At 35.8% G+C, this 22,161-nt stretch overlaps 1 protein-coding gene across 1 annotated transcript in view; it reads left to right on the top strand.

Moving 5' to 3' along the window:
- The window catches only part of LOC105211624 (uncharacterized), a 131,185-nt gene that overhangs the window by 70,611 nt on the left and 38,413 nt on the right, over positions 1–22,161 (top strand). The gene's annotated exons all lie outside the window — the stretch shown is intronic.

Below are 22,161 nucleotides of genomic sequence, written 5' to 3'. Positions count from 1 at the left end.
CCGTTTAATGATGCTGTTTGTGAATTGCTACTTTTCCTTTACTTTTAATGCAATTTTTATGTTCCGACAGTTAATGTTTTATTGGGAAAACAATGTCGGCTAAAACATTAATGACGCGCACGTTGTATGCTGCGCCACCCCCCAACAACAACAAATTGTGCATTTTAGTAGATTTTATTTCATCTTTCTTCTTCTTGTTGGTCGCCCAACTTCATTGGAATTGGCAGTGACGCGCCAAGACTTTGGCAATTTGGCCAGCGCCAAGCGAAAAGCACTCAACACTGTTTTGGTTAGTTGGCTTTTAGGGAGATAAGATAGATGGCGAAAAGTTGCTGAAGATGACGGCCAGCGACAGCAGTGGCGACTAAACACAAAAACAATAGCAACAACAGTAACAGCGACTTCAATCAAATAATACATGGAACGAAAGCAACAAACAAAGCAACCAACGAAGAAGTCGTGAACATGCGTTATAAAAGCAAACATAAAAGTATCTACAAAATATCTCTCGACCATTGAAATCGAAGAATCTTCTCGCTACACAAACAAAGCGTGTTGCGGCAGCTTAAGCTATACGCGGCCTATAAATTTCCCAGCTTTTAATGGCTTTCTTACATTTATTGCCACTTCGGCCTTTGACTGCACTGCCGGCGTTGTGCAATTTGAAAGGGTAACTGTATCCCCTTCTGCCGCCACTGTACTTATAAGCCGTTCGTTTGGCATCCGCGCTTGTTGTTAGCTCGCTCGCTTTTGGCACGCACTAACCGTGGCGAGGCTGCGCAAAAATCATTTTAGAAATGATTGCCGGCAGAAATGATGCGCTACGCCCTCCGGCAACATTGCGACACAGCCGCTGACTCAAGCACCTAATAGTTCTCATAAATTTTGCCTTTTGCGCTATTTACAACCAGAATTTATCGAAAGCATTTAAAATGGGCGCTGTTTTATTGCCGGTGAATTGTGCCTGGCGTCAAGGCAACCAGCCAGCGTGGTGTTGGAGAGCAGTTGTATGAGTGATAGAGAGAGCGAGAGGTAGGAAAAAAGGTTTAGTTCATGCTTAGATCGTGGTTGGATATGAAACCAAAGTGAATTCGACTCTTGGTGTGAGACAGGTAAAATTGATATTAGAAATTGCGTAGTAATTCACGCATCTATTTATTGTAGGCATAAAATATTTATTGCTGATAATTTCGGTTATGAATTTAAATGAATTCATTAAAGTAGCAATCAATTTTATTTCTTTGAGAAAATTATTTTTGAATAAGAAAGAAAACTTAAATTATTTTTAATATCTGAAAAAAAAAGTAATTTTAATAATAGGTCTAATGAAAGGAAGTCTAATAATTTTGCAGTAAATTGAAGATTTTTGGTCAAATAGACACCGTTTTGTTCTATAACTTGCTTTCATTTCGAAGTTAATTACATAATGCCACTCTGATAGAAACCCTCGTCCCTATTGATAGAAGACTGGGACAGTGGATTTTCAAAGCGTTGAGGTAAAATTTTCAACAACAAAATTATACATAGGAATAGATAGTGATCACTTGGTGCCAGATTCGCACTATAAAAAGATGCTTCCAACCAAAGTTCCAGGAGCTTCTGACTAGTCTCTATCGAAGTATGTGACCTGATATTATCCTGATGGAACACAATTTTTCTCCTATTAAACAAATCTAGCCGGTTCTGGGCAATTGATGCCTTCAGATGGTCCAATTTTAAATAGTATAAGTCCCAATTAGAAGTTTGGTGGTAATGGACCAGTTCATAGTAGATAATTCCCTGTCCATCCCACCAAACACTTAGTGTATCCTTCGTGACCTGCCGAACATGGCTTGGACGCCTTTTGCGCCGGCTCAAAATCAATTAATCACAACGTTTTCTTTAGTGAACCAATGTTACGATCCGATTCAGAAATGGAATGATCTTGTTGCGATTCGGAGTCGATTCGCAAACGAAAATTCAGTCCACGAGAAATTTGCATTAACTCGTGTAGCACCCATGCCTCGGCCTCCTCTGACATCAAAGTTACCGAAACGGAATTAACAAAGCCAACATTACGTTAACATTGACAGCAACAAATATTCAAAATTTCAGCCGTTGGGATCGCTTTTTGCCTTTATCGAGGAAAAACTGTAAAATCTGGTGTTTTTTCTCTTTACTGGTGTATATCTTTAGCGCGTGCTCTAATAATGCTAAGCTAACCGATCCCCAAACTAACTGAGACATTTTCTTAGAACGAAGTCTTATCTTTCTAAAGCCATATTTCTAAAGGCATCTATTGGAAAAATATTCAATAACTTTTATGATTAGACCTTATACAATTTTAGAATAGTAAAAGCTAACATAAAATCTTGCATCTAATTAATTAATTTCATTACTCTCGTTTTTGCTTCCTTTCAATGTTTAGAATTCCAACTTCCATAATCCAATAATAACTTTAACACAATAAGTATTGCCTACGTCATCGAGGTTCATGAACGAATATTTGATTATGACGCTAACAGAATTCATTCAACATTCACATATACATTTCCGAATATTTTTCATATACAAAAATTTTAATTTAACAACAATTATAATTTTTTTTATGAGAAGAACTTTGCACTTTAACTTAATTGTACTTATTAGAGTAATACTCCTACATACACACCCACAATATAAATCATACCAAGTCAAGTCAAAATCCAGTTCTACGTAGCCTAAGTCATGATAACAACAACAGTAGCACGTCGCATTCTTAGTCTAAGCAGTTGTTCGAAAGAAAATGTCTCAATTTATTTTTCTTTAGCATACATCCAGGCGCACAAATAAATTCATTTACAAAAGTTTTGTATTATTGTCGCGCAAATGTGAAAGAATATGAGTCCTCAGCTTCTTTCTTGAATTGAATTTATATGCTTTGTTCCATTTCATGTTGTTGCTTAGTCTATAAACACCGTCACAGCACCACTCTCGCTTAGGCGCCTGTACGTATACAACATCTCCAACAACTGTTGCGACTTTTCGAAGTTTTATATTAACTTTTGGTTAGTGCAATTACGCAATCGCATTTGTATTAAGTACTGCCTTGTGTTTTATACGAGTATATATTCCGTGTTAGTTAACTTCATTTCCTCTAAGAGTTTCTGAGTATATTATTATTATTTTTTGTGTGTTGAAAGTATGCATGTCACGTTGTTTTAGAGTTTCAATTAAATCTGTGCAAACTTTTTAATGCGCACACACTTGTACTTGTAGCACTAACTAAGCAGCTATAAGTTAAACCGGCTTTTTGTTGCTCTCACACAACTGTGTTTGTTGTATTTGTTTAGTGAGTTGTTTTGTTGCAAGTGCATTTCCTTGCAACATGCCTCAAACAATTGTGTTTAAACTACAATATGTTGCTAGCACTGCTAGCTTAATTACTTCTCACTTTAAGTTATTTTCTCTTTCTCACTCTCTCTTTCTCTCTCGGCTCACCGCTGTTTCCACTCAATTAGCGCTAACTCGATTGGAGTGCAAACTTTGCTTTGTTGCGTTCAAACATCACTTTTTGTTGTTTGTCCAATTGATTGTGCTGCAAGTAAGGCTTGTTTGTGTCGCAACTTTTGTTGTTACTTTTATTTGTTATGTTTCTTTTTGTGTGTGTGCATCTTGTTTGTGTAATTCATCAAGCAAAGTTTGTGCTTTCCGCAGCATTTAATGGTTGGTTGTTGAAGTTGTTTCGTGCTTTGCTTCAAATTTATTGCCATCCATTGGTGTCTATGACTGTCTGAAAATACTGAAAATGTCTTTTGCTTAAAATTTAAATTGAATTTTGCTTTGATTTTGTGAAATTACAATTAAAAGTGTTTGAAAGATGTGAGAAATTTATTTTACTTGAGAATTCAGAATTTACTGAATAAAATTTTCGTCACTTCAAAAATATTTAAAAAATTTAAGAAACATTTTAGAAAAATTTCTTACATTTTTTCTCTGTTTTTTTTATACTCTCGCAACCTGTTGCACAGAGTATAATAGTTTTGTTCACATAACGGTTGTTTGTGTCACCAAGAAATATAAGAGTTAGATATGGGGTTATATATACATAAATGATCAGGATGACGAGTAGATTTGAAATCCGGATGTCTGTCCGTCCGTCCGTGCAAGCGATAACTTGAGTAAAAATTAAGATATCTTAATGAAACTTGGAACACATGTTCCTTGGCACCCTGAGGAGGTTGCTTTCGAAAATGGGCAAAATCGGTCCACTGCCACGCCCACAAAAGGGTGGAAACCGAAAACCTTTACAGTGTCATAAATTTGGAACATAGGATCCCATTAGGGAGAGGCATATTTGGATGTAATTTTTTTGGAAAAGTGGGAGTGACCCCGCCCCCAAATAGGTTTTTTGCATATAACTCGCAAACCAATAAAGCTATATAAGCCAAACTTTCTGCAATCGTTTCTTTTAGCCATTTCCTTATACAGTCCAAAATGAAAGAAATCGGATAATAACCACGCCCACCTCCCATACAAAGGTTAGGTTGAAAATTACTAAAAGTGGGTTAACTCTCTAACGAAAAACGTCAGAAACACCAAATTTTACATAAGAAATGGCAGAAGGAAACTGCACTGAGATTTTTTTACAAAATGGAAAATGGGCGTGGCGTCGCCCACTTATGGGTCAAAAACCATACCTCAAGAACTATTCGAACGATTTCAATGAAATTCGGTATATAATACTTTCTTGGCACCCTGATGACACGGGTCGAATATGGGCGAAATCGGTTCACAACTACGTCTACTTCCCATATAACTCAATTTTTAATTCCATCTGATTCGTTCACTTTATAATGTATTCATAAGGAACCAATGAAGTTAGCGGAATAAAACTTTACGCAAATACTGTATTTGAGCTGTGACATCACTTGTGGCATCAAAATCGGACCATGACTTTCAAAGGCCCCTGATATCGAACATGAAGAACTCAGTGCCTAAGGTTAATTTTTCACCGAAAATATAGATAAATCCCTCAGATATTTTAATGTAATTCATTCCCTCTGAATTTTTTTCTTATAACAGTTTCTCTCTGTACCTGAAATGGTAAAAATCGGGTCATAACTCCCCCAGATCCCATATACCTAATTATAAGTAATATTAAATTAAGTGAGCGTATAGTCTTCGATACATTGTATCTTGGTGGTGAAAACGAGTGAAATCGGTTTAGGAATTACCTCAGTCCCCATATACTATTTATGATGATTTTCGTTATTCTATTGAACTTTATGCCGAATATATGGGTCGAATTGTGTTGTCTTTATAAAATTACATCAATAAATTGCGAGAGTATAAAATGTTCGGTTACACCCGAACTTAGCCCTTCCTTACCTGTTTTTTATATAAAATAATTAATTAATATTTTTTTTATTTTTTTTATACAAAAAAGTTTGCAAAATTTTTTTTATGACATTTTATCGACACGTTCACTGTTTAGTTAAAAAATTCCTTTAAATTACTTCGAAAACAATTTGACTATGAGCATATAATATTTAATATTTACAGTCGTGTGAACGAATAATCTCTCGCTTTTACATACATGTGAAGCCATGAAAGTAGCAATTTGCAAAAACAAACATCTCGCTTATAACTGTAAACACACAAATAAATGTGTTCGAACTAAAATCATGCCATACATTTTCACGCAACGAAACCTTTTTTTCCAATCAAAAAATAATATTTTGCTGCATTTTTTCATGTCAACACAGTGATGTACGCGTTGATTGCCCATCGGCTATAAGCTGCTGCTGACTGCTGCCACAGCGATAAAAATGCCAAACAAGCTAAATGCAGCATGCAGCACATGTATGGCAATTAGGGAAAAAATCATGAATTTATAAATACATAAATACTTAACTTACTCACTTATACACACACACACACAAATGCAAATGCAAATTTTTACACTCGCGTGTTAATGGGGTTTTTCCGCCGTTGCTGAGCGTGCGAGTTACATCAAAGAGGCGTAACACAGCAAATACAACTGCACATATGTAGATTTGCAAAAATACATTTAACGGCATTATTTTAGAAGTCAAAAAATATTTCCGACAATTTATTTACATGAAAACATTTTTCGAAATCGAATCAACTCGTTGCGCCAGTGATGTTTGCAAATCTAATTAAAACGTTATGTAGCGGCATATATGTAGGTATTTTAAAAGTAATACTCAATTTACATATGTGTTGCACGAAAAAAATATGGCACTTTGGTAACACATGTACATCTGCTTGTGTGTGTGTTTGCGCGCCTAAAATGCGCCTAAATAAAAACATCAAATTCATTGCTTTTTTCGCATATTATTTAGCGCTCACTTTATTTTAATCAGTGAGCATGAAAAACGTAATTTTTGTTGTTAGAAGAACGAACGTTAACAGTTTCAACACCTATGTAATTCGCTCGCTCCCTCGCTCCACATTGCGTGGCTGACGTTGCTCATACGCCTCGGTGTGCCTGATACCAAATGGCATGCCACGTTCAATTTAGCGCCCGAGCGCTAACGCTTTGTAGTGTCGTATGTAATTAAAATTTTTTTTGTGAGTAAAGTAATGCTGTTTTACTGAATTGATAGCGAGAGCAAATGAGCAAATTAGATTAAAATTCATTGCATATGTAGATAAAGGTACTTCTTTACATGTATTGGTCTACAACTTTGTTTTTTTTTTTTTTTTTTGTAAATTTAAGGTTTTTTTGTATAAAAACGGTTACAAAAATGTTATTCAAAGTATTGGCCGTCGCTAGCTACTACTTTTGAATTGCAACTGAAGTGGTCGTTAGCTAGACCGTGTGCCATCGATCGGAACATGTGCTAATCAGCTGGAGTAACGTCTGGAGAATACGACGGGTGGGGTAAGATCTCCCATTTCAGCGTCTCCAAATATTTTTTGACCACCTTTGCGACGTGAGGCCGAGCATTGTCATGCTGGAGAATGACTTTATCGTGTCCTTCCTCGTACTGTGGCCATTTTTCTGTTAGTGCTCGGCTCAAACGCATCAATTGCGTTCGGTATCGTTCTCCTGTGATGGTTTCAGTCGAGTAATGCTTCCAATTCAGCATCTTCGAAAATCTTCGACTTCATAATCACTATTCTTAAAACGTTGAAACTATACGCGACATGTTCTTTCACTTAGGACAGCCTCACCGTAGGTATCCGAAAGCATTTGATGAGTCTCAGCCTCACTTTACTTGGAATTAATTAGCCAAATTTCCCGCAAATGTCGAGAATTCGGCTCAAAAAGTGACATTTTCAGTTGAGAATAAGTTTGGGATGCAAACAGATCTCTACAAATATATTGTTAGGTTAATGTTGACACAAATGTTTAAGATCGATATAAAACGATTTAATCGATTTAATCGACCAGTGCTTGACCCTAGAGACATCTAGTGAAAAACGGCGGAAGCAAAGTTGTAGACCTAATAAGTGACACGAATAATAAAAATTTGGCTAGAATGGAATGTGTTCCAAAAAAAAAAATAAAAAAACCTTATTTCGACTGCAAAATTCATTTGTAGTAAAATTTATTACTTTATTAATGTTTCAACTTTTTTTCGAATTTTTTCTATAATATGTACCTTTGAATATTAAATTTTTCCCACTTAATCTATCCAAAAATATACTTTTTGGTATGAGTTTATCATATTGCATATCAAATATCATCTCCCACCAACACCTAAGCAGCTTTAATATTCCACTAAAAATATAACCCACTTATCCAACACCTCACATCTACGCTAAATAAAAATTCATAAAGGTCACTTTTGTGCATGTAGAACACAACAATTTTTTTAGGCCAAGTGTTGAATTTGCATAGTTTTGTTGTCTGCGTACAATAACCTCTGACCTCACTGGCGTACTCGACATAGCTGTTGCGGCTTGCTCGTCAATTTTATCGTTGTGTTTATTTATGTATGCATGCGAAACGCTATTAAAAGCTTTATATTATATTCAGCTAACATGGCTGCTGTCTACAAATATTGTAGGGCTTTTGTTTCAGAATTTTTTTTATATAGTGTATATACTATATATGCTTGTATTCTAGTTTTTCCTGAAAAGTATCAAATTATGATTTCCAATCAGCTTTTGTGCTGTACAAGTGTTAACATGTTTTTGACACTAATGACTTAGCCGCAATCGATACTGCGATTTATAATAAACGGATAAAAATATTTGCTGATGTTTACTAAAGCTTCCGGTCGTTCACATGCGTTTAGTAGTTAGTAATGGTAGTTTGAACTATTGAATTGTGTTATGTTTATATGACAAAAAAAAAGGAAAAAGAAACTTGTATAGAAATTCTTAGCTTTTGTCTTCAAACGCTTGAGTGCTTGCAATTAGTAAGTAGATTTCTCTAGAGTATTAGTTACTTCCATGAAAAACTGGTTCAACGATTGATGGTCACGGTCATTGACACAAGTTAATGGAAGTTATTGAACTCTTATGAATGGGAACTTTGGAATGGAACTTTCAAGATTACTTAAATAGTAAAGCAATAGACTGATTTTACTTAATCAAAATTTTAATAATATTTTTTCAATCTAGATTTTCTAACATTTTTGGTTGAGAAAAGTGAAAAATATTAAATTAAAATTCTTAGTATGGAAATTTGCGTTTTAATTCGTAATTTCAACCACACTTTGAGCATTAAATTTAATGGCAGACATTTAAACTAAATTCTCTATATTTAACCTTCGCACTACAACAGCACATATGCCATATATATGGATATTATATAGTATATATGTATACTGAAGCAGCGCTACTGCCGACACAAAGACACTTAACTTTTCATTGTACTTCATCGACTGAATAGCACGAATTCACTGCTACCCGTGCGCGCGCTATGCTGTCACAAACAATACAAATGCAAACTTTATGGCTTTCTATATACATTCATGTATGTTTATAAGTCTTACCACAAATATATGTAGCGCCGCTATTGTTTCCTTTTGATTTTTAAGTTTCTTTGACCTACAAAAAATTCGTGAAAATTGCAGCGCTGCGTGAGGCTGTGAAAAAGGTTACCACATAAATACATATAACTGTATAAAAATGCTGAAAAAACCAAATAAAAACGATTAAGCGAATACAATAAACTTGCAAAGTATTTTTTTTTATTTTTTTCGGTGCACTTCCACTTTAAGTTTTGTAGCTAAAAATAAGGACAAGTAACCGAAAATAGCGGCACAGCGCGTACCCTTGACATGCATGTGTTTGTATGTTTGGCGGTTGTTGCATTGTGTGGCGTTGACTTTTCATTGCGGTTTACAGTTTTCACCGAACGAAACTCATTTTTATACATTTTCAAAATAAAAAGACTTTTTCACTCGCACTGCTTTATAACCTCGCTTTATCTTCAGTAAAAGAAAGAAACTTTGTGTCTCTCTTTGTCTGCAGCATTTTAAGTATTCAGTTAACTCATTTTCTATGCCACAAAAGCTTTAAGTGTGCACCACCACCCCCACCTAGATGTGACTAAAGTAAAAAAAAAAACAAAAACAGTTAAACATTTGTTATAACTCTTGCTTGAGCACGGTTGCCATAGCCTGGCATGGCATTGCATGTGGAAAAAAGTATAATATTAATTGAAGTGTAAAAATGTAAAAGTTGGCTTTTCGGCTGCTTGAAAAGTTTCCCTTTTGTGCTGCGGTGACTTCAACTCACACACACACATTAACACAACAGTGAATGTACATAGATAAAAAGCAGAGAATATGCAGTGTAAGAGTATTAGTAAGCTTAAGGCGTAAGTGCCCGCTGCATATGTGCGCCAGCATTAAACTTACCCCTTTTAGTTGTAGGGTAAAAAATTTCAAAAGCGTAAAATTTTTAGCAAATCCTTTCAATTTTGCGCTAGTTTAATCAAAAAACCCGTGGGGTTGACGCTTATTCTGTGGTATATATACTGATGACTTAACAATGTTTTTAATTAAAGCGAGTAGAGTCTGCTCTCATGTACATTTTTATCTACCGTTTTAAGCTGTTTCCCCTTTTCATATAACAATACTTTGTTGTTAAGGAAGAAGTGGGGTTACAATTACTTGATTGTAGCGCTTTTGATTAAAAAGCTTAATACCCTGTGATAAGCAATTTTTGTACCACAGAATTGTTAGACAAGTTATTTGCTTTGTGCAAAAAGAAATGGAACGCGGGAAAGTAGCTTAGATTTTGAAGACTTAGGGATTTTATTTGTGATGGTTATGCCTCTCTTTCCTATTTAATCAAAACATGTTTTTGGAGAATTTTGAATATTTAAATTCACCTCAAAAAGATCGAAGGGTTTTATTAGAAGCACCTGACTACTGAAGTACAATAAGATTTTATAGATAGTGGGTCTCTCTAACCACAACCTCTGGTAGTTTACCTTGTTCCAATTCAGAAACGGAATATTGTCAGATTCTGAAAAAATATAGTTTTGTACATAACAGGTCAAGTTCCCTCTCCGATTAGTTTTAGTTAAGTAGTTAGGTGAGGTTAGATTCAGAGACTGACTCTAGAGATAAGCGTCGAGAAGGATCTCACCTGGACAGCTAAAATCTGTGGTCCATTGTGATACCAAAAGACTGCTAAGTATGAATCGCAAAGAAGACCCTTATTATGGAGCCTATCGCAAAGTTTTTGACCGGCTAATGTCAATTCCAGCCAGTTTGCTTGGATGTTTCAACCTCAATCTGGCGAACTCTGGACAGTGAAAAGGGAAATGTCTTGTTATTTCCACATCGCCTTCCTCCATACAGCTATGGCAGTTTGTGTCGGACAGGTTTCCTAACTTCATTACATATATTCCTTTTCCGCAGTGTTAAATGAGTACTCCCACTATTGCGGAAAGGTGAATCTTTTTAAGTGGAAGTAGTTCAGCCGTCCTCTTGCGTTCTATTCTGCACCAAAAGGATCTCTCAACCGAACAGGTAATTGTTAATCCAGTCAAAGGTTCATTAATCCAGCGCTAGATCGCAAGAGAACAACGTAGCCCCGGCTCGTTAAATAGGCTGGTTAAATATGGACATGGGTGCTCGTAAGCTCATCAGCTCTGCAGTCCCCAGTGATTCCGCTGTGACCCAAATGAGTTGGATAGTGTAATGGAATATTTAGAGGATTTGTAATACATTATGTGTTATTGATCTCTTGTTAGGAATGACTGCTTAACATAATGATCTGGATCAATCGAGATCAACCGCTATTGCTTTCCCCATATTCGACTCAATTATTTTCTATGTATTTGATTATCTCTCCAGATTATTTTTTTCCTTTAAACTGCTCTACATGATATTTAATTAATTTATACTGCTATTCGAAACGGAAACATATTAAATAAATTAGAGATCATATAATCTAAAGTCTATACGATCCTTATACATAATTGAGGTAAGTAGTCCATCCTTGTTTTAATAATAATGGTAATAGCCAGTATGGTCCCAGCGATAAGTTTAACTTTATCTTAGATTTTTCTGGGAAGAATTCAGAACAAAAAACTACACTTCTTGATCTTGAAATATACCTCCAAAGACAGTTAACCATTAAAATTCCTTTAATTTCCAACTTGACGTTATGTACTGTAGTATTTTAGCATAGACCTTCCTGGATGCAACTTCAACTCTACGAGACATTTATCTTTGAAAGAAACATTTTATTAAATCGCCAGACATTGGTGCTCTGCTGTAAACGCCATCTGAAACTGCAAATAAAAAGCCAGCAATAATTCATTTTCCATATGAGAAGTGCGGCAAATAAAAGTTAACCAAACAAAAGCTTAAAGCATACTCATTCATACTTAAACACACACACCAACCATTTCAGTACGAGTATATGCATATATATAGATATAGATTAGTGTGTGCTGTCGCCTAGTCGCAAATGTAAACTGCTGCATTATAGAACAAAAGGCGACTGCAACTATTGTCGCATTTCATGGCTGATAATACCGGATCCAAAAGCCGCCTGCAGGATTAACACATAGGCACATCAGAGCCGCATGTGCTGGTAACAAAGCCGGAAAGCGCAACCAAAACAAGCGATATGAGCAAACGCGCGGGTGCGAATTTCTAAAAGCGAGACTAATGCAAATTAATACAAACTACGTTGAGAGAGAGAGAGAGAGAGAGAGAGAGAGAGAGGGGAGAGTGAGTGCAGTGTTGAGGGCTTGTGCCGCAATGCTTTTGTTTCAAGTTGATTTATGCAACGAAAGTGCGCACACATGAGCGTGTTTAAATGAGTGTGTGAGTGTATGGGTGTGTGGCAAGCATATAAGGTCAACGCACAAAAGCTCTTGATGCAATAAAAAGTTACTCATAACACTGGCATGCTGGATTATTTAAGCAGCTATGTACATAAATGTATGACCCGGTATGTTAACGGTACTTGCATGCATGTGTGTGTGTGCGTGCTTCAATGCGCATATAATTTTAAATCGCATCTTATTTGTTGCATGAGTTTTGCAAAGCGCTTTTGTGTGCCTGAGTGTGTTGTGAGTGCATGTTTTGCTCGATTTAATCGCCTTTTGCAAAAGTTAAACAAACAAGTGCAGCTAATTCAAAGCAACGGGGCTTAGCGTAAATGAAATTGTGTGCAAATTGTGTTGGAAAATTGTATTTCTTAATGTCCATTTATGTCGCAGGAAGTGAGGTGGTTGTTGTTGTGATGTGACGCATTTGTATTTTTGTTATTTATTAAGATTTTTCTTCAAAGCTTTGAAGTAGAGATATACTATATATAGAGATTTGTGAGAGAAATAGAGATAGAGATGGAGAAAGAGATTGAAATAGAGATATAGATAGAGAGAGAGTGAGATAGAGATAGAGAAAGAGAGAGTGAGATAGAGATCGAGATCGAGATCGAGATGGAGATAGAGATAGAGATAGAGATAGAGATAGAGATAGAGATAGAGATAGAGATAGAGATAGAGATAGAGATAGAGATAGAGATAGAGATAGAGATAGAGATAGAGATAGAGATAGAGATAGAGATAGAGATAGAGATAGAGATAGAGATAGAGATAGAGATAGAGATAGAGATAGAGATAGAGATAGAGATAGAGATAGAGATAGAGATAGAGATAGAGATAGAGATAGAGACACAGTTACAGAGGAAGAGTTTCAAAATAAAGAAATGGATCGTTAAACACCTGCGAATATATGGATAAAGATAAACAACTGGTTATTTCTAGACCTTAAGATAAATATTGTGATACGGATAAAGACAACGTTTCTGAAGTATTGGAAAAAATTGTTCCTTTAATGTCTTCTATGAGGCCAAAAGCAACTCTGAATAATTGACTTTCGATTTTTTTGTTTTGGCAAATATTGAGAACTCTTTCAAATAGTGTGAAAAGCAATTTTCCAACATCGGCTCTTAATATACATATTTTATCCTTTGTAAGCACAATTAGGATAATTCCTGTTTTTTGCAGTTCGCTTAACAGCCTCTGCTACTAGAAACACACATATATGAATGTGAATCAATATATTTACTTTATCTTTAGCGCTCGTACAAGTCATAAATATCTCAAGTCAACTTAGCGCAACAGCGAAATTTTTACTCCTCATTGATTTTGTAAAATGTAGCAACACAGCAGACGCAGAATCCAAAATTTCGTACAACTACAACGAAGCGCAGCTTATACTTGTGCTATATTCTGTGTGAATAAAGCAAAGTGGAGCCAACTACCAAAAAGGCAAGTTATACAGACATATGCCCCTACCGAGTAACAATAAATAAATTGATAAATTGCGAATTTTTTGCGCCTGTAAATTTAAACTGGCGTCTTCTCGCACTACCGAGTGTGCCAAAAAGCACATTGCAAATGTATGCGTAGGGGCAATGTTTGGCGAGCAACTGCAAGTAATCACAAAGTACAAGCGGCGAGCATTCACCACTATCTGCACTGCCACTTTGCGATAGGCAATAAATTTCAATTTCAAAAGCAATTTAATGTTGATTTTTCGATTTTTCATTGCGGCTTTTATCGAAAATTAAAAACTGCAAAACACTTGTGTACCACAAACCAGGCGAGATCGATCGCCAACTCGTGAGTGTGTGTGTGCAATGGTAGCTCGTTTGCAGGCGTTAGCGCTTTTGATGGTGCCTACATTTATAAAAGGCTTCACTTTCATAGAGAACAGTGATGAATTTCATCCAATTGAAAGTAAATTTCCTTTGATGACTTGCTTTTGTAAAATATTTCCTCCAGATTGGCTTATATTTTTTGTTGGTGGGGTACTGGTTGGAAAATAGGTTTATTTCAGAAAATAAGCTCGTAATATTTTTTAATTTTGAATAAACTGAGCTCAAAATAAATAGTCTTTTTAAAAAATTTAAATTTTTTTCCAATTCCGAGAATGTTTTTCATATGGTCATATATTGATCTGGTCAAAAAATATTTTATATTTTCTGTCTGTCTTATTCTCTTTTCATGGATCCGAATGGACACTATATAGTCTCCACTTTTTATAATATAAGTATTTCAAGAAAAATAATTTACCTTAACATGGACTTTGTATACATATTCAGAGCCGATTTCACGTGATCGTTTGAGTTTTTGGTAGTAGTACCACTGTCTGAATCCTTGAAATCCAACGCAGAATCACTCTTGTCAACAGGTGCTACTTTGGACTGAGTAGGCATTGCAAAGGTATAGTCCTCTCTCGACGAACAGAAACCAGACTCTACAAGTCCATCCTCATCCCCGTCTTACTTTATGGTGCAGAAGCTTGGACGAAGTCAACATCCGGTGATTTGGCACTAGGAGTTTTCGATACAAAGGCTTTGTGGTCCCTTAAACATTGCCGTTGGAAGCAAGAGGAAGAAGGAGACCTCGCCTCCGTTGGAAGGACCAGGCGGAGAAGGACATGGCTTCACTTGATATTACCAATTGGTGCCAAACTTTCAAAACAAGAAAAAATGACGCTGTTGTGGTGGACTCGGCTATAACAACGTAAGCGGTGACTATGTCAGTCAAGAAGAAGAAGATAGTGAGAGAGATAGATATATTTTTCAGTTACTGAGAGATCCACTCCCGTTTAAACTATAAATCATGTTGCTTCCGTCTAAATGATCTGAGCTGATCACTTTATCGCTAATTTTTACTGAAATATATGTAAATAATATCATTTCCAAATAAAATTCAAATTAAATATTATAATCTAACATTTTCCTTTAACCCTTTCTTCCGTACTCTCTCCCTACATACCTATACTGGCGTCTAAGAAACCCTATTTTATTGCAGCATTTCTCATTTCTATCGCTCTTTCTTTGCCTTGACTTTTGCATTGTGTTGTGTGTCAGGCGCGTGTTGGAATTTCAACAAAAGCGCAGCTTCGCAATTTTCTTTTTTCCTCCCCCTCCATTCTCTAACCAATGTCATTTCTTGTGCCTTTTTGTCTGTGAGTTGCTCATTGTCGTTGCACAGTGCATTGTATGGGCGCCTAGCGATAAGCAATGGGTACTCACACACACACACACACACAGACACATCTTATAACTTTTTTCCATAGAAAACTTTATATTGTGCATTCAAATTGTATTTGTTATTGGGATTGCATGTATATTTGCAAGGCTTTGATATTTACTCTTATTTGTGCTTTAATACAGTTGAATATAGACTTTTCATACTTTTCACGATTTGTGACTATACATAATTCTTACAGTATACTCACAGTCTACGCCAAGACTTAATGCTTGAAGTGCCTTTCAGTAGCGCTCGCTGCGTTTCCTCAGCGACAATTACAGTCATTAACGACTCATTATGTTGCGGTAGAATGGCGGCACATTTGTAAACGCTGCCGCCGTTGAGGGAATGCGAAATGAAAGAAAATTAAAGAACGTGTGCGCTAAGTGAGAAGCTTTCACCTTGAGTGCGGTTTCCGTGGAAACGCAGTACTCGAGCGCCAAGTCTTTTGTCATATTAATTAATAGTCTATTATGGTTTTAATATGAGCAGCTGAGTTTTCCATTATAATGGCTAGGAGATTTGCAATTTCAAGCTTGCACACAGCAGCAGGCGGTAGTAGCAGAAGGTTCTTGCGGAGGGCTGGAGTGGTGAAGAGACGCAATTGTTTTATTCTGCGGTAGGGAGGAAATTATTATTTTGTGAATGTGACACCGATTTTCTCTAGATTTCGCACCAAACATTCTTAAGACCATATTTCTATATAATTTAATTGAGAAAACTCTCATATTAACCAATATATTTGGCATAAAGTCTATCGGAAGGTCAAAGATATTCATATGTGGTGTACGGGGTTGTTTTCGAATCCAATTATCCTTTCTCCAGTGTGATCTTTTAAATCGTATGCGATATTTGGAAAGTTTATTCGAATAAAACTGTTTTAAGAGTATGACAGCGTATCGATTCCTGCCATACGCCGTCATATACTAACGTCAACGCGCACTCATCAAAGTTTCACAATTTTACTCAATTTATCGCGTTTTTCAAACAATTTGCGCCGAAATTTCCTAAAATGCGACCTCTGAGCTCACAAATTTGCATTATATGACTCTCGTATTAAAAAAAAATCCCACACTCACCTCAATCGCGTGGCATTAAAACAACAAAGGTGAAGTTTTTAATACGCAGGAGGAAGCCGGAGATTTATGACACCAACAGTAAGGTTTAGCTGTGAAACGTGAAGTTCTTGCAACAATTACAAATAAAACTACTTGCTACAGGAATAACTGTACCAAATCAACGACCAGGCTTACAACATTCCATCGCATTTACACGTGACTGCACTTTGATAGTTTCACATTTTTTCAGTTCTAGATACTCTGCTTTCAGCCATAAGGCTTACTGCGGGATTTTAAACTTTACTCCTCCCCTCTCAGGTGGTTGTATTTTGTATTTTGTACTCCACAGAAGTACTGTTGATATTCTAGCACTGTGATGTATGCACTTCGTTTCCAACTTGCAACACCGTAACTACTTGCCGTTACTTTTTAAGCGCCAAATCTAACTGTACTGGCACTCTCAGGCTGCTGTTTTTCGATACCATTCCAGTAGCAACAAACAAAGTTATCACGCCAGAGTGCGATTCGAATTGAATTTTTTTGTGTTTTTCGAAAATTCTTCGCATTACGCACAGTGCGTGCGTGCGTGTGTATGAGTGAGTGCATGTGTGTGTTGAGATGTGTTACTCTGTTGCGGGCATTGTAATTAAATTTTGCGCCTGCCATATATATTTGTGTCGTCGCTATCAATTTGGTATCAGTGCTTTCGCAAAGCAAATACGAGTACAAATGCATGCGTGTCCCCTGCACGACAACACAGCGCTGCCCCTAAAAGTATGCTATCCACTCCTGTTGTACACTTATTCACCAGAGTTGGCAACTTTTTTCACACCTCTCTCACTCTTGTCCTGCTTGCATGTACGATATGGTCTACCATTGCAAAGTTTCGCTTAACTCACGTGTCGCACGCATACACACACTCGCGCCTGCCTGTTTACATTGTGTATGTCCTGTGTGGCAGAAAATCGCTTGCATTTACATATGCATTTGCACACGCACAACACTGCGTGAGCGGAGGTGTGTGGAAGGCGAGTGGGGTAGCGCTACGGCAACACTCAAGAATTTGTCGTAATTCGGCAAATTTGTTGTCGCAGCAGTTACCGTTGTTGACAATGGGTAGCGTGTTGGCGCTGGGAAAACTTTATTTGCTATCTCGTTGCCGTTGGCACTCATGCATATTACTGTTGTAATTGTTTTTTTTTTTTTTGTTTTTTTCTTTGTTGTCTCTTCCTCTTTTGTGGTTTGTTGAGATTTCAGTTGTGTTATTTACTCGCAACTGACATGTGTAGTCACCAGGTAGTGGGACAGTATTTTTCTACGAATTTCAGTGTAAATGAATTTTATTCTTTACGGAATGTGTTGGGCCATATATGCATGTAATCTGTTTGTGGCAGATTTTTCTTAATAATTTTTAAATATTTTTATTTAGTTTTACATAGCTTTGTAAACCCAATCTGTACACTACTTTCGCTGTTAATTTTTAATGAATTTCCATGAAAATATTAAATTTTAAAATTCATTTGCCTTCTATTTGACTGTCTTTATATGGTTCAGTTTGAAATATCTCTCCGTTAAATTATTTAAATTGATCCAAAAGTTTTCAGTGTCCTATATATCCGATATCAATATTACCCCCATAATATAAGGACGATACTGACACCTTTAATTCAAACAAATGGCTAGGTGGTGCAAGTGCACTTGAACTTAACTCTTCCTTAATTTTACTATTTGAGCGAGTATAAATAATATACTGCATATTCAGACTACTCCCTTGATTATGATTACATAATTGTAATGCTTATTGGGCCAACTTTACTGAATGACTTTCAAGTTAATCTACATTACATTGATATGCATCTCGCACTCAGTTATACTTCAGTATTCAAATATATAGAAAAACAAGTAAGGGAGTGCTAAGTTCGCGTGTCACCGAACATTTTATACTAACTCAATTTATTTACTTAAATTTATTAATATTATATAATATACAATTTGACTCACATATTCGTCATATATATGGTATAAAGTGCATTGAAAATTTGAAAACCCTATTATTAAGTATATGGGAAATAGAAGTTGAGACCCGATTTCACTCATTGTTGGCACGGAGACATATTATTAGAAGAAACATATTCCCTCAAAATTTCTTCAAAATATCTGAGAGACTTAACTATAATTTCGGTAACAAAAATTGTTAGAAGCACTGAGATCCTCATATTCGATATATAGGGGCCTTGAAAACCTATGGTCCGATTTCGGCGATTTTTAGAAAGCGACTGCCACACTATATATGCGGTATTTATGCAAAATTCTGTTCGGATATCTTCACCAGTGCTTACTTCACATATTGTAAAGTAAACGATTCAGACCGACTTCAGAGTTCCGGTATGTGGGAAGTAGGCGTGGTTGTGAAGCGATTTGGCCTATTTTCACAATATATCATTGGGAAGCTAGGTAGATATTATGAACCGAATTTCATTGAAATTGGTCGAGTAGTTTCGGAGATATGGTTCTGACCCATAAGTGGGCGGAACCACGCCCATTTAAAATTTTGTATACCATTTTGAGTGCAGTACTTCTGTACCATCTTTATAATGGAATTAAGGCTTCTGATGGTTTTCCTTACTGGATTAAAGCACTTTTAATAGTTTTCAACATAACCTTTGTATGGGAGGTGGGCGTGGTTATAATCCGATTTCCTCCATTTTTGGACTGTATAAGATAGGACCTAAAAGAAACGACTCTAGAAAGTTTCCTTGATATAGCTTAAGTAGTTTGAGAGATATGACTTAGAACGGGGCGGGAACTCTTTTAGTTTTTGGACTTACCACCAACCGTTATGGGAACAAAGCTATAATACTCTCGTAGCAGCTTTGTTGCGAGAGTATAAAAATTAAAGTTGTCTTCTTCTCCAAAATTATTAATAAATTATATGCTAATTTGCTCGAAACCAACTGACTGAACTCAGTCATCATATTATTATACTAAACATTCTTCATTGCTATATTAATGAATCACCAGCAATGGCTCAATTTAGGGCTGTCATGAATGTTTTACATGTATAAAGTAAATAATAGTTTTGTATACCCTAAATATATAGGTTAACTATGCTAATAAGCCCCAGTATTTTGAAAGAAAATAAGCTAATGTCGAAAGGGAAATTGAATTTCGGCTTGATTAAGTACTGTCAGCGCTGTCAATTCGGGTAATTACTAACTCGACTGATGAGCTGTGTTCAACAGGAATGTCGTTTTGTGAATTGTGATAGAAAAACAGTGATAAATATGCATGCATTTCAGATAAATACAGATACAGGGTGTGTCACTATATCAACTGTAGACTTTAGGGTAATTTTTTGAACTAAAACTTTTATTTTTGCCGTCATATATTTTCAGTTAATACAAAAATTTTAGTCATGCATATTATCGAACAGCCTGTATATCTACAAAATGCACATGTGCGTTCAAATTTTATGTGCGTGTGAGCCATAATATACTACATGCAATGTAATTATATTCCTATTAGTCTTATTTATGCGTCGCTGTGTGTGTGCGTGGCATGTCGGCTGAGCGGATGTTCATTAGGCAGTCATATTTATTAGTAAAACAGTAATTTTTGTTTTTGTTGTTTTTGGTTTAAGTTAATTTATGTAGCATTCAGACAGGATTTTGTCATATTTTGTGGCGTGACTAAATGACGTATTTTTGGTTATGGGCGGGACACACTTTAATGAATTTATAGGTAAGGTGTTGACAGTATTTATTAAAATAAATAAGAGAATAATTTTGGGTTTGATGCAGTGATTAGGTCGCAATATACTTTAGTTTAGGTTAGTGCAGCCAAAAATGGATTTTTTCCAAAGAGGTTATAATAAACACTAAAAATAACAACAACTATAAAACCAAAACAACAAAATATGCAGCACAACTTTTATAAATAAATTATTACCCAGAAAAACAAATTATATTTTCATTTTGAGAAACTCTTAAATTCAACAGACCACTAAAATCCCCATACACCAAAAAAGTTAAAAATAATTACTCATACGCCCTGGTCTACCGAAATATTTTAATAATCTGACTTTGCCAAGACACGCGAAACCTTAATGCATATGTTTTACGCAAATGAATTTGAAAAAGGATATGCATGAAAAATGCCTTTTTATGGAGCGAACAACCCACGCAGGCAGATCTAAACACATACGCTCTCACAAAGACACGTGTGAAATGTGTACGCACAGCCGCAAAGGCCGCAATGGCGGAGGCGACGTCAAAAGTTGTTAGAAAATTAGCATAAACATAATGTTGCATACGGTTAAATACACGAAAAGCACATAAATTAACACACACACACTCACATACTAAGAGTGAAAAAAGCAGAACATAAAGCCGGGTTTACATGCATATTAGCATGACATAGCAGCGTGTGTGTCTCCTCTCTCTTATATACAGAATTCAAGTATGTATGTGTCAGTGTTGTGTGCAGAGAGTGAGCTGTGAGGTGCTAAAAATTAAAATGTTTATGCTAAAAACAAAGTGGGCGCTTTCGTGCAGACAGTCAACTTGCTGCTCCTTGTGCTTTTGCCCTTCGTGTGTCACTGCTGATTGTGCAGTTTGCGAAAAAATGCCATGACATCTGTGTATATATGTGTGCATAATTTTCGGCTGACATTAAAATCACATTAACACACCGCCGTAAGCGCCGGAACTGGTAATAAGAAATGTTTAATTTTCCATGTAAAAATATGGCATGAGGGGTAGGTATGTGCATAAGTATTTAAGCAGGAGAGAATATATATACAGAATTTTATTTTTGAAAGAGCATACTCATATAAAATACTACTTCTTAGGATCATACTCTAATTGTAGTTGTTGACGTTTATTTAAGCAACCATTATTCCTTAGGCTTCTAATGGTAGAAAGGCTTAAATTATATTGTGTGGGATAACAAATCTTTTAAATTATTTTTATTAATATTGTTTTCCTATTTTAGAAGTCAAATTCAATAAGCATGGGGAAATTATTTAATCAAATAGGTGGGTTAGCTATAAGTTACGTATACGCACTGGAGTCCCATCCTTGAAATACTAAAACGAGAAATATGTAGTTACGCCTCTCATCTTTGTGTTGAGGAAAGATGAATAAAACCAATAAAGGATTGATTGCTAGGCATTTTGCTTAATTTTTATAAATATTAAAAATAAGTCCTTGCATATCTTTCAATATACACTGCTGCCAAATTTTTGAATTTATTTGCATTAAATAAAAAACGATGCATAAACTGATCAATATTACAAAATGACTACTGCAACATCTTTTTTAATTTTTCTTAAATTTTCAATTTCAAAACAGGTGGCTACGCTGCTCAAAAAATATTGAAACATATTTTTTTAAAACTGTTTGTTGCCCATAATCTATTAAAATTCTTAAATTATTTTTTTAAATAATTTTTTTTACACAGGTGGCAACACTTCCAAAACAATTTTAAAATTTTACTACACCAAGTGTTTCAAAACTCGGCTGGCAGGTATTACTTTATTTAAGATTTTTTTACTTAAACGATTGCAACAGGTGTCAGCGCTTTAACATGCATATTTCACGTTTATTTAGACTAGCACCACATACCAAGGAGTGTAACGCAACA

Source organism: Zeugodacus cucurbitae, chromosome 6 (assembly GCF_028554725.1).
Source record: "Zeugodacus cucurbitae isolate PBARC_wt_2022May chromosome 6, idZeuCucr1.2, whole genome shotgun sequence".
NCBI lineage: Eukaryota > Metazoa > Arthropoda > Insecta > Diptera > Tephritidae > Zeugodacus > Zeugodacus cucurbitae.
Note: the sequence above shows the minus strand (reverse complement) of the source record. Positions and strands in the feature narration are given on the sequence as shown.